The sequence below is a fragment of the Centrocercus urophasianus genome, unplaced genomic scaffold (genome assembly GCF_019232065.1).
Source record: "Centrocercus urophasianus isolate 14NV4802_14NV808 unplaced genomic scaffold, USGS_Curo_1.0 seq_10, whole genome shotgun sequence".
Lineage (NCBI taxonomy): Eukaryota > Metazoa > Chordata > Aves > Galliformes > Phasianidae > Centrocercus > Centrocercus urophasianus.
Genome location: NW_024884142.1, coordinates 96,874,360 through 96,887,655, shown reverse-complemented (window position 1 = coordinate 96,887,655; position 13,296 = coordinate 96,874,360). Strand labels below are relative to the sequence as shown.

General features: G+C 42.8%; 1 long non-coding RNA gene across 1 annotated transcript in view; it reads left to right on the top strand.

The window, feature by feature from the left end:
• The first annotated feature begins 1,248 nt into the window (after positions 1-1,248).
• The window catches only part of LOC122161982, a 68,903-nt gene continuing 56,855 nt past the window's right edge, over positions 1,249-13,296 (top strand). Inside the window, exon 1 of the long non-coding RNA XR_006169367.1 lies at positions 1,249-1,312. This is a non-coding gene — a long non-coding RNA (uncharacterized LOC122161982). The remainder of the gene's footprint in view (positions 1,313-13,296) is intronic.

Sequence of the window (13,296 nt, the reverse complement as noted above, 5' to 3'; positions counted from 1 at the left end):
TCCATGAGCTGCTCCTCTGGGTTCTTGGAGTTTCTCTCCCCTCCCATACTCCTTTTGGCTGCGGAGCTTTGAAACCACCAGACGGTTTTACTTTATGAGTTGGGCTGCCAGGTGGGCTTTCAACTGAGCTCCTTTAGTCCTGCTTTTCATCTCCCCAAGGTGGCGATTCAGAGGAGCTTGGCCAGTCAAGTGAGTCACAGTGCTCTCCTGCAACCTTCTTTTATTGCCTGCCACTTTCATTTGCTACAAAAGCCTAGCAGCCTTTTACTTGGCTTCCTCCTGTCTGCATCTCCCTTCCCGCACCCTCCAGCCCTCGAATCAGCCAGTTTCTGCTCTATGCTGCAGCTGGGAGAGCAGAAAGCCAGTGTATTCTTGACACGGTTGACTGATACCTGTGCTGGCCATGGAAGTCTGATAGCAGCTGATGAAAGAAAGGGCACTGTCTCTAGCCACAAGTTTCTAAACCAGGAGCTTTCAGCATTGCTTCTGGGTCCTTGTCCAGGCATTGTAGTCAATGTGAGCTGCTCTTGCTCCATGCTCTACTGCATGTCAAGCTTGATGCTGGTGCCAAGGTGGAGGTAATTATGCCATCCTTTGTTCCTTTGCCCTCCTCTTCCTTCTCAGGGTTGCAAGTTTTGGCTATCTAAGGAAGGAAAGGGTGGAGGAGAAACGAGAGAGCCAAGATCACCGTGGGAACCACAGGAGCGTCCAGTGGTGCTCATGGGCCAGTGCCATGCTAAACATTGCTCTGTGGCTGCTGATTCTGTTTGAGCTAGCTCACATCTGGCCATGCTGGATGACAAGAGGAGCATGTCTACAGCCAGGACACGGTGTCACCCCCAGAGACATTTTCACAGCATAGTGCCTTTCAGGGTCCTTGCTGGAGGAGGCAGTGGGCATGCGATAGGATGCAGTTATCTACAGGAAGTTTTATTTGGCCTTATCCTTAATCTTTTATTTCCACCGAAGTTGTGTACCATGCTTACAAATGAGGACTGTCATCACTGCTCTACTGACAGATGTATAAATCCCTTAAGCCATGATTTTATTATGTAAACTTTCTTGCCACTGGCATCCTGTTAGTACTGTAGTGGGAGGGCTTTCCTCCCCAGGTGTAACTGTGCAAACATTATGGTTACGGCACAAAGTCCAACTTGGTTAGATTCTGTCACATAAATATACGCTGAGTTAAATCAAACACAGCTTGCGTCCTGTTGGAAAAGCCCATTTGTAAGCAGTTGTTTGAGATCCGTAAGATAACTTGCTGTGTAAAGATAGCCAGTTCCGCTAAAGGCTGCTCCTGGGAAAGTGGGTGAGTGAAAATCAGTAATCAAGCTAGAGCTAATAGGTGAGCAATACCTGTGGGTATAATATGCCTGAATTTCCCAAACTCCCTCTACTTCTTTTTTTCCCCCTTCTTTGTTTTTGTGGTAAGGAATGGTTCTGGAAGTGGGGGAATACCCAGAATCTGGCAGGGAGTCTGTCCAAAATAACGTGTTACAGACGGTCACTGTCTGGGAAGAAAGGAAATGATAATACTTTGGAACATAATGACTTTTTTGTATATAAAATAATGGAATTGGCACAAGTATTGTGCAGTGCACATGCTTCAATTTATTACAAAGTGAATGTGGGAATGAATCACCTCCTCCCAGTCACTGTTACATTTTAAAGTGCAAAAGCATTAACAGCATTGAAACCCCAACTGGTACAGAAAAGTTTAGCAGAATAAGCTAAAATGGAAATAAACAATTCCTGGGGAAATTAAGTTTCTCACAGTCTTCTGGAGAGTTGGGTTTGCTATGACTACAGTATAGGAAACTGCCCAAAAATACAAAAAACAAACACAATACCACATTCGTGCTTGAAATATTCTGGAATCTGTGGTGATAAAGACATTTGTGTTCCCCTGACAATAAATACAGCCAAATAATATATCAAATTTATTTGCCCATATATATTATCATTGCTAAAATTCTACTTCATGCTTTCTATGTACTTTGTTAGATGCATGAGCTGGGACTGTTCCTGAGATCTGGCAGATCTTCGGGGGGTACAGGCATGTTGGCCCATGAGTGTAATGGATAAGAATGGAGTCAAGGCAGTCCATAGAAGTGAGTGACCAAACTTCAGCATTTGTCTGATTTTGGTAACACCCTTTGACAAAACAGTGCTCATTGTTAAGGGAGACCTAACAGAGAAATAGGTGTCTTGACCCAAATCCTTAGATATATTTAGGCATCTGTATCCCAGTAAATTACATTTGATAACCTCGTAGGTATAGATTCAGCCCATCTGACTTTTAGCAGTTACAAGATGTGCCTAAATGCCAGGTACCACTCTAATGGGAACAGAAAGGTGTCTCAGCTAGAATAAATCATCATCACGGAAAAGACCATGACTCTCCATTTGACAATAAGGGCAGTTTAAGATGATTTAGACTTCTAAAGTGGGCACTGTGGTTAGCTGCCCAAAGTTAGGTGGACCTGTGACCTTTTTGGAGACATTTTCGACCCCTGGTCTCTCTCATTCCCACCATATCTACACAGTGCCTAGCAACTCAATCAGATTCAAAAGCCTGCCTTAGGTAGGAATGTTTGGCTTCTACTTGTACATGGTGGTGGGAGAGGTAGTTTAGAGTGAAAAACATGATTATTATAATTTTATGTATCAAGTTTTGTAATCTATCTATGTACACATGGTACTGAAGAGTGTGTACATAAATTAGGTTGCTGAATGCAAATATGGCTAAGTAGATATCTAACTGGTTATCTGACAGGCATAACTCAGGACTGATTTATGCCTGCAGTCATTATAATGGAATGTACAGTTGTTAAGGGGCCAGAAGAGTCAGAGAGTTTCTTTGTGACTTCAGTCAAATTTAGGCTAAGCCCCCTGTAAGCAGTGCATTTCTTTTGCATTCCCAATATAAACAGCTAGGCTTCCCGCTTCTTTACAAGAATGTCCATTAAGATGTAGATGAAGAGGATATAAGCTATCTCACAATTCAGTGCTGAGGAAAATGGAAGCACTGGTATCAGGAAAATACCTCTCAGAGTTATGAAGCCACAGAATGTTTGCAGAAAGGCAGAGAACATATGAAAGTAGTCTGGTCTGGGGGCTTTGCTAAAAAAGAAATGTTAAGACTTGGCCAAGATTCAATGAAACATTTACTGGGAGAACAAGGCAACCTGCAAAAGCAAAAGTACAATTATCAGCCAGGAATTTTTGCTTGTCTGTGGTGCTCGGGCTCCTGCAATTTTCAGATCTATTCTAAAATCCACACAGTAAATGTATCTGGGTCGCTTGCAAACCCAGAAGCCAGATCACAGTCCAGACTTTGGTACAGCTCTGAGTTTCTCGTTTGGGCAGATCTGCTCTTCTTTTCTAGACCCATTAAATTCAAGCAGGCTGTGTTCTTGATCCAGTCTGTGTAGATCTAAAGTAATATCCTTTGACACAGTGAAATTATACTGGGATGAATGAAATTTGAATCTAGCCTTTAGAAGCAATGCACTCTGGAAAGCCACAAGAGAGGTTAAATCTACACGTTGATGTGCCAATGTACCACAGGAAAAACTGTTAGTGTATTTCTATACAGCCTGAAATTCTCATCAGCACTCTTGTCCAGTTTTATAGGCTTGTGAAGGCAGATCATAAAAGTTTCAAATTAGTGGGACACCTCAGAGGTAGTTGGCTGTATATTTGAAACATATTTTTAGAGGTGTGTCTCATCTCTGGTAATGAAAAAATCAGTTCTGCATATCCAGGTACATAAAGAAAAATACGCATCCCACTGAAAACTGCTTTAGGCTTGTTGAACCATTGTGTTTATGCGTTTAAAAAATAGTCTTTTCTATATACCCACATCATTCCTTCTATGTGTTTACAGGATGTTTTAAAAGGGCAGACACTAAAATTAGCAGTAGGGTGAAATGGTGTAAATCTTTGCTGCTGCCTGCATTGAGAGAAACTCTGCTTTTGAGTCTTCCCTAATGAGTGATGACATTTTGCATTCAAGGAACAAATGTGACTTTTCCTGTTGGCCAAGCACTCTCCTGCTTTCTGTCTTTTCTTTGGATATGTACAGCAGAGGCTTGCTAAGGAGGAAAACAGTCTCAAATAAATTGCAAAGTCCTAGATTGATTTATTATTTTTTTTTTTTTAAATAATATTATATCTGTGTAACCTTGTGGTCATGAATTAAGAGGTGAAAAAAATGTAGAGAGCTGGATGGTGGACTTAGCTACCTCTGCACAATGGGGAGCACCGCTTAGGAGTTCCTGGAGCCACAGATGCAAGGAGGTAAACTGAAGGAGCTGTAGGAATGGTTCTCTTCATCTTCCAGAGCTTTCCTGGTAAGTGTCTCCAATAGAGGATCTGCAGGGGGAGCAGCGTGTGTGAGTGTGTGAGCAGGAGGCAGCCTGGCTGAAGCAGCGTGAAGGATGCCTTGGGGCCTGTTCTCAACTGATCTCAATTCTCCTTGCCGAATTGATGCCCTCCCAGGGGATTGGTGTCTTCTTCCCACTGGTATGTGATGTGAGGTGCCAGGTTGACGACGGACAGCTGCACAGAGCTCAGAGAAGGGGCCTCTGCTTGGTTTGCTGAGTCGGAGCAAAGAGCCAAAATAGCACTTTTCTGCTGCTCTCTCACTCAGCCCTATGTACTCTTAGGGATCTGCACAGGCTTGAAGTAGCATCTTCGTATACCAATGGGAAATGCTTTTGTGTATTTGGTTTTAATGGGAGACAGAGGCTCAGGGATTCCATACCTCCTCTGAAATGCCAAACTTCTCTTTGCTTTTAATGTGGCAACTGCAAAAATAAAAGTGACAGATTTTAATTATGAAGTGGGGTGGGAGAGGGGAGGAAGGAATCAAATGCAATCCAACAAAGCCAAGATTTAGAGTGACATCACTTTCTGTGTAATTGCAATGCCAGCAGACACTCAATAAACATATCAGCATTGTTAAAATGATTTATGACCTGAATAGCTGAATATAAAATATTATCAATAGATGTGTCACCATTGATCTTTCCTGGGGCTAGCAGCTGAAGGATAGGAGAGGGAGATGATTTTAACAAACAATTCTTGACAGGAATCCAAAGGAAACAATGAGCAGGGACAGACAGCTGACAAATTCAGTATGGGGCCATTAAAACATGTGATGAATTTGCTGGGAAAGTATATATTTGTGGAAGAGGTGAGCTCATATCTACCATAAATTTGTCAGCCGTGACACAGTGTTCTCAGGCCTGGCATGAATAATGCCTAGCTATTTACAGGCTTTGTCTGGCAAAAGCTCTATCAGTCACTCCAGGGTTATTTACAAAGAAAAGTGTCTATCAGTTACAAGGACATGACTTTGCCACTAAAAGATAACAAAAGAGGAAATCAGGCATTGGCCTCTCAGTGCGAGATGCATCTTCTCCAGAGAAGCTCTGGACTGGAATGAATCGGATGGACTGCAGTAGGACCTCCTGGCAGAGTGCCTGGCATAGGCTGCAACAGTACATTTATCCACACTGATTAGATTAGAATTATTAATAGGGGTCTATGGAGTGGAGCAAAGGGTCATTTAGAGTTTAATTCTGTTCTCAGATAACTTCATTTCAGCTGATGGGATTGTTATTGTAGGGGTTTTATATGTTTATAGGAAACAATATACTCAATAATGAAGTCATGCATCCTTCTGCAAGATTAGGAGAGCTATTGTGTAGCTGGAGTGAAGTCTTCACAATTGTGTTAATTAAGTAATAGTGATTTGACTTTGTCTCCTCATAAAATGCATTGAAGAAGTGACTAAAAGCTGCTGAGAAAGTGTTCCCTCAATATAAATATATAGCAAAACAAGCAAGAAATGAAAGCAGCCTTGGATTGAGTAAACAGAATTGCTGACATGCTGCGTTTACTTAAGACAAATGGTGGCTTGGCCTGGAGTTTCAGCTTCCTGCTACCTTAATGTAAATGTGTATCAATTTAGTATTGAGTGTCCTCAGTCCTGATAAAAGTTGAAGGTGAGATTATAGACAGTGGTATTTATGGCGTGTTTACATGCCAGTCATTTGTTTCAGGCTTCAGACCAGAAGTTGCAAATGCTTTGTAGTTTGAGATTTCATCCAGCTTCTTCAAAGTGGGCATCCAAGGTCAGGCGCTGAGATCTGCATTTCAGATTGAAGTGGCCTGGTAGGGGAAGATAGCAAGTAGGGCTGGCGGGTATTTTCATGGCAAGATACAAAAGTACTCACAAGTAGTGACAATTAGGCTACTTTCTAAAGGAAACTGAAGAATCAATCTTGTATCAAATGACACACACCAAACATGCTGACCCACATTCTCTTCTGAAATGTTGTGGTCCTGGTTTCACACAGTGTGTCTTGCTGTTCCTAATACCACTGTGATGGGGTCATTGTCATTGTCACTAGGTACCTTATCTTCAAGCTCTTAGAACGCGGTGATAAAATTTTTCTGAGAACTTTAATTTTATTTGTTTTTCAGTGGCAGGGAGCCAGCTTCGTACATGGTGTAAATTGGACTCTTTCCATTCACTTCAGTGGGACTGTAGTAACATACACCATTTGAAATCAAATTAAGCAGTAAGCATGGAATGTGAAAATGCAGCATATTAATGCTTCGGGATAGGATTTCAACTGCAAGTGAAGGAAGTCTCTCGTTCATGACCCCAAGATGTGACCACAACATAAATAATAAATGCTGGCAGAAGAAAACACTTCCTTATCCTTCTGAAGGTGCTGTGGGTTACAGATAACAGTAATCCCACCTTAGTTTCTCCAGTAGGATGGTGCAGTTAGAGGTTTGTTAGGCAGATGTGTAAAGTGATGGTAATTGTGGTGCTCATGAGGAGGGTACAGCGTTTTCAAAATGGCCACCCAGCTTGTGCAGCAAAGGATGTGTAGAACACGAATGTTGTGTTTGTCTTACAGGCTTTGCAGGCATGTATGACAACCCCATTGATGTGATAAACTGTAAGTGCTCCAAAGGAGCTACCATGATCAATTGTCATTGATGGGTTGGCTCTGTATGATTTACTGTGTGTGATATATAGAATAACTGAAAGGAGTTACTGAGGCCTGGTGGTCAAATATATGCTGAAAGGACCCCAGGAAAGCAGCTAGACCAAGATCAAGAGCCAACCTACGTGTGACTGTCTTTGTTACTGACATAGCAAAAGCAGATTTCTGTGACTTGAAGTAGTGCATTTTTAAGTGCCCATGACAGCTCTGGGGGATCACTCTACTACTTCTATCCATTTTCTCTGTAACTTCATTGTGTCACTGAGAAAGCAAAAACGAATATTAGAAGACATGTCATCCAAACATAGAGATGGAAAACAAGGTGAGTACAACCTACACCATGCTTCTTTGTTGGGCTTTGTGCTGGGACAAGGAGCGGTGCACTGGCTCAGAACAGAAAGGTGTGCTTATGACAGAGTAACCGTGCTTTTTGGGGATCTTGTTTTGCACAGGTCTGGTGTTCATTTCCTCTGGAAGAGGAGTGCTTTGAAAGTTTGGGAACTTTTGTTGTGAGGGCTTGCACCATCCGCTCTGGGAATGAAAAGGCTGGATGGAGATCTGGTTTTGGCTCTGTCCTGAGTCTGCTGGGTGTATTTTGACAAATCTGGCATCCTTCTAAATTTGGTTTCCTCTATCTATGTGTTCAAGGCTTTATGCCTTTTCCTGGCTGTGTATCCCATGACTTTGCCAGGCAAACTGAAGATTGTTTTAACGAAAATCTCTTTCAAAATTCAGTTTCCACTACCGAAGCCCCACCCTGAGCCCCATCAGTTCCCACTGACTCTAGCGGCAGTCATAGGAATAGTGCTTTGAAGAAACAGCTTTAACTGTCAATTTAAAGCTCATTAAGGCAAACAACAAACATCTTCCTTCAATAAACTTTACATCACATTTTCAGAAAGATGTAATCCCATATATTGTTTTGGTAGGAAAATGTTCCTGTGTTGGCCTGGAAACTTCACACATGCCTCATTTTTATTAGAGGTATTTTCAGCCAGCTGTTCCATCAAGCTTCTTATTTTCTACTGAGGACTTTGCTGGCTGTGTTTCATTAGAGTCTATCTAGACTTGTGCTTTTAAAAAGGTAATGGTAATACAGTGACAGACTTGAGGTGGAATTTTAGGGTGGTTCATCTCCTTTGGAAATTTCCACACCAGTCTGTAGATCTCACAGCACTTGGGTGCAGCACGATGTCGTCAGTCCTGCAGCACAGGTAGGGAAGTAAACTTCACAAGACAGAATGCCTCGAATGGTCAGGCAGACAGCATCTCTCCAACTTATTCATTAAGTGCTGTGTGGGCTGTGGGAAGGCTTGCAAGCATGTGATAAGCACTTTGAAAGATATGAGAAGATGCTAAGTGGATCCGAGCAGGCTGATTTGCCTACAACCTACATAGGGTTGGGTTTGCCGTAGGGAGCTCCCAGACCCATGTGTGCAGCTCAGCTGTTGGGAAGGTGACAGGGCTCTGCCTGCGACCATCTCACCCCAGGCCTGGTTGTCCCTGTTGCTGGCTCACAGAGCAGGCTTGCATTTTGAAACCTGCATGGTCTTATGGTTTTCTGATTGTGGGTTTTTTGTTGTTGTTGTTATTGTTGGCTTTTTTTTTTTTTTCTTGCCCTAAATATAATTTGACTATAAAAAAAGCAAGCCCTTAAAAGCTCTGAAGCAGCCAGAAGTATTCATTCCTCTGACAAGTAACTTTAAAAACATGTCTTCAATTGAGTCCATGTGTCCGCTTTCAGACAACTTCTACTGGAAATGCATTCACAAGTCTAGGCATTGCTGTAAATAATCAGATTTCAAACACTACAACTTCTAGTCATTTTGAATATAGTCCTGGAGCAGGAATAACAGAAATAAAACTGGCTGCCCTAATACAGAAAAAGGAACTGTAAAGCCATCAGCAAAATCCAAACCAGGAAATGCTGCCAACTTAAGGCAAAGTAAACTGAGAGCAATAAATCAAACTGAAACATATTTTATTGTGGACTGAACAATACAGGGCCTGACATTTCTACAGTCAAGGCACAAATATCCTTTTACTATCAAAAACAAAAGCTTTTAAAGCTTCAAAAGGAGCTGCAGGCAAAGGAACAAATAATAAATGACAGACAGAGCTAGTATGAAGGGACTTTGTGGGTTGTGTTATGTAGATCTTAGAAGATTTGCAGATGTCAACTTGCCCTGCAAGCACTGATGCTGACCATGTCATCCCCAGCTGCTACTGCTTGCAGCACTTTGGGGCAGGTGAATTAAAACAGCTTAACAAGTCAGCTCCCTTCAGTAGAGCTGCTGTGAGTGCCTGGGCGAGCGCTCATAGCTGGCTTTCACTACAAAACAAAATGTTTTCCTTTTGCTGAAAATGATAAATCCATCTTCCAATGGAGGCTTAAGCCATCACATTTTGAGCTCAGAGCAGGGGCTGCTGGCCAGCAGGGGAGATGTCTTCTCAAAGTGGCCTGGATGCAGGTTGTGTTTAGGTCGTGCTGGGCTGTCATGTGAGCCTTCATTCTGCAGACTCAGTACAGGGACCAGGGGATGATGTTGGATTTTGCTTTTTAGTTTAATTTTACTTTGTGTTTTAGCATGTTAATTCATCCGAAACCCTATACGCAGAGCATATATCCATTAACATGCAGGAGAAATCATGCTTGACCAATCTGGTAGCCTTCTACAATGTCATCACCAGCTGAGTAGATGGGGATAGAGCAGCGGGTGTTGTCTACCTTGATTTCAGACAGGCTTTTGACGTTGTATCCCATAATGTTCTTCTAGATAGGCTTAGGAATTTTGGGATAGATGAGTTGACAGTGAGGTGGATTAAGAGCCAATTGATTGACAGAGCTCAGAGGGTTGTGATCAGCAGTACAGAGAGATTGTAAATATCTAAAGAGTAAAGAGGATAGGGCCAGGCTCTTTACACTAGTGCCCAGCGGCAAGACAGGGTGCAGTGAGCACAAAAAGGAGCACAGGAGGTTCCACTGGAACATGAGAAAGAAGCTTTTTACTGTGAGGGTGACAGAGCACCGGAACAGGCTGCTCAGATTGGTGGCAGGAGCTCCTTCTCCGGAGATATTCAAAACCCATCTGGTGCTTTCCCATGTAACCTAATGCAGGGAACCTGCTCTGGACTGGGTTCTCTCAAGCTCCCTTCCTATCCCTATAATTCTGTGTTTCTGTGAGTTCTGCAGAGCCTGATGGTCTGAGATGAAGGCATGCAACTTCTCAGAAACTGGAAAAAAGTAATCCTAGCTGCAGTCCTCTTTTGTCTGGAGAAAAAGCAGAGAAGGCATGGCAGCGTGTTACATTGACGTGTGAGCAGCCTAGGCTCTTCATCACCCTTTTAAAACACACTTGGGAGCCCTTTACCCGTACCCTCTGCCCTTGGGTTGTAACAGGAGTGACTGCAGCCCGCTGAGGCCTGCAGCAGCCTTCACCATGTTTCCCCATCCCCTAGGCTTGAGCACAGGCTTGTGGGTGATATTCAGCCCACACAAGAAGATAAGAATTAAGACTGAAAGGAACTTCCTAAGTCATCAAGTCCTGTCCCCTGCTGTGGAAGGCAACCACATCATATGATGCCTTTCAAACACTTATCTATTTGCATCTTGAAACCATTTAGGTTTCTTGCCCTCACTACTCCTACTGAGAGGCTGTCTTTCTTCTGGTGGTTATAAACCTTCTTCTAATTTCCAGTCTAAATATGTCCACTGCATTTTATGCTGTGTTTAATAGATATTGAGAAAATAAATAAGTCACCAACTTGCTTTTATTTATGTATATCAAGCTTTCAAAAGCCCCTCTGCAACCGTGTGTATTTTTTGCTTATGAGAATGGTGCTGGGAAGAGGGCAAGGAGACAGGGACATTCCTGCAGAGGGTTTGTCCATGGTGTGAAAACGAAGGAGTCGGAGACAGAGGGTGACCTGGGGACTTGGGGGGCAAAAGGGAGAGAGTGGAGAAGGAAGATGAGGAGTGGGAAAGGAAAAGGCCACTGAGGCAGCCAAGGGACAGGAGCGAGGTGGTGGATGAACAGAAGCCTGATGATGAGCATGGGAGAGAGTTTGAAGCAGAATTTGGGGAACTTGGGGAACAAGCAGAACTTGTAAAAATAAATACTGGTGCAGATAAAATGTAAACAGCAAAACAATTTTTAGGCAAGGGGCCAAGCAGATGGGAAAAGGATGTAATGTAGAAGGGGAAGATTCAGAGTTTAGCTTGAGGGAAAAAAAACAATTCAGAAACAAATAATAAAAGTATTTGAGCTGTGGGGAAGCCCCACTTGTTGGGCAGAGTCCAGTGCTGCTGTACGAGCTGGCTGCAGGCTGAGCTCTTTCCCAGCTGCAGGTCCCAAGAAAGAGAAGAGCAGGCTTGGTCTCAAAGGAAAAGAATTCTGGAGAGAGGCAAAAGTGTGCTTTCTCAGATTGTTCAAATGTTATTCCTGTAGATGCTGGGAACTTGAGAGGGGAATTAAGGGTATGGAGTTGTTATTTTGTTTTTGCTGGTACTCAGAATAAAGCTCCTCTGGTCTGTGAGCAGTTGTCATCATTAACATGGCAAATATGAATACCAAACGAGAAACCATCCCTCTTTGTCAAAATGTGCTTTAAAGAGAGAAAGACAAACAAAGTGGATAATTTTAGAAGAGAATAGGGTTCTTCCCCACTCTGAGGCTAGCATCCTATGTCACTGTTATGTGTAAAAAGGTGTAGAGATGAAGAAATGAAAACATGGGTAAACAGGCATATGCATAGGCTGTAACACAGACCTTTGCACTGAGCTAGCTTTAAAAATTCTGCAGGCTGCAGTATTTACTCATAGTTCACACCAAGCATTGTGTTACCAGTTAGTAGAAAGCTGTTTCTGGCAGACAGAGGAGATAGCTGTAAGATAACACGCTTCTGCTTTGTAAAGATGCATAAACAGCCATTGAGGATCTTGTTGCCTTCCAGTTGCTTTCTGTAGAGTGAATGCCTGCACAGAGGCCTGCAGCCTGCATGGAGCAGGAATAGAGACAGCACAGCAAGGATGGGCATCAGCCACATCTGACCCTCCAAAGGTTTAAGGACATGCTTTGCTTTGAGTGGTCCTGGGGACAGGACAGCTGGTTGTTTGCAGCACATCTGGGGGGCTCTGCAGTCAAGACCTGTGTGCATGCTGCATGCAAGGAGCTGATGGGAATATGGCCAGTGATCAGAGTGAAGATGGCCCTGGCTTTGGACTCGTATTTATTATTAATAAGAAACGGAAATGGAATTTTAGATGTCATAGAATCATAGAATCACAAGGTTGGAAACGACCTACAAGATCATCTAGTCCAACCGTCTCCTCATCACCATTGCCTCCACTAGCACTAAACCATATCAAGCAGCACATCATCCAGACGCCTCTTGAACACTGCCAGGGAGTTAGTTGGAGGTTGGATGGTGATAACAGGAACTCACCTGTGAGTCCTCCCTCCTCCCTTAAAAGCAGATTTAGAAGCTTCTTTTTCCTCACCTTGTGCAGGAATTCAGTAAGAGGGAACCTTTTCTGAAAGCAGTTCCTGCATTCAACAATCAGATCTTGAAACACATTTTTCTCAAATTAAGAAGGAAAGCCTTTACCTCTTCTGGATGAGACTGGTGTTTGCAAGTTTAATCCCAATCTGCAAATTAGCCAAAATTCATTCAGGATCATTAATTTTACATTACTGTGGGTTTTTTAGAGCACTGGAGGTGGTCGCTTTATTTTTTTGCTCCCCAGATGCACACATATGAAGTAGAGTTTTTTGTCCTTATAGCAAGACAGCGAGTTTCCATCAAGCCAATTAATGAACGGGAGGCAGTGTTCAGCATGTGTACCAGGGGCTGCTGTCTGATCGGAGAGCTGGGGGCATTGCCTGGATCTTAGTACAAGTCATCAGGTGGCAAATTCACCAAGGAGTCTGCCAGCTGTTTGACTTCATTACAGTCTATCATTATGTCTACCTCCTTTTTTTATTTCTATGTTTAATCACCTAATATCATTTTTATCGGCTTCTCAGGGCGTGGGAGAGAGCAGTGGGGAATTTGTTTCACTTCTTTACAGTACTTGTCTATTTTGGTAAAATATTATGGCAAGTTTATGTCTGTCCTACTTTGAAAAACAAGATTCAAGTGAAGTAATTAAGCCTGTGAGTACCAAAATGTCTAATTAGTATTAACTCTCACCTGTAAAACATGATAGGTGTCTTCAGCACAAGATAGATTTCCACATTGTTTGAAATGTAGAAAGAACCAG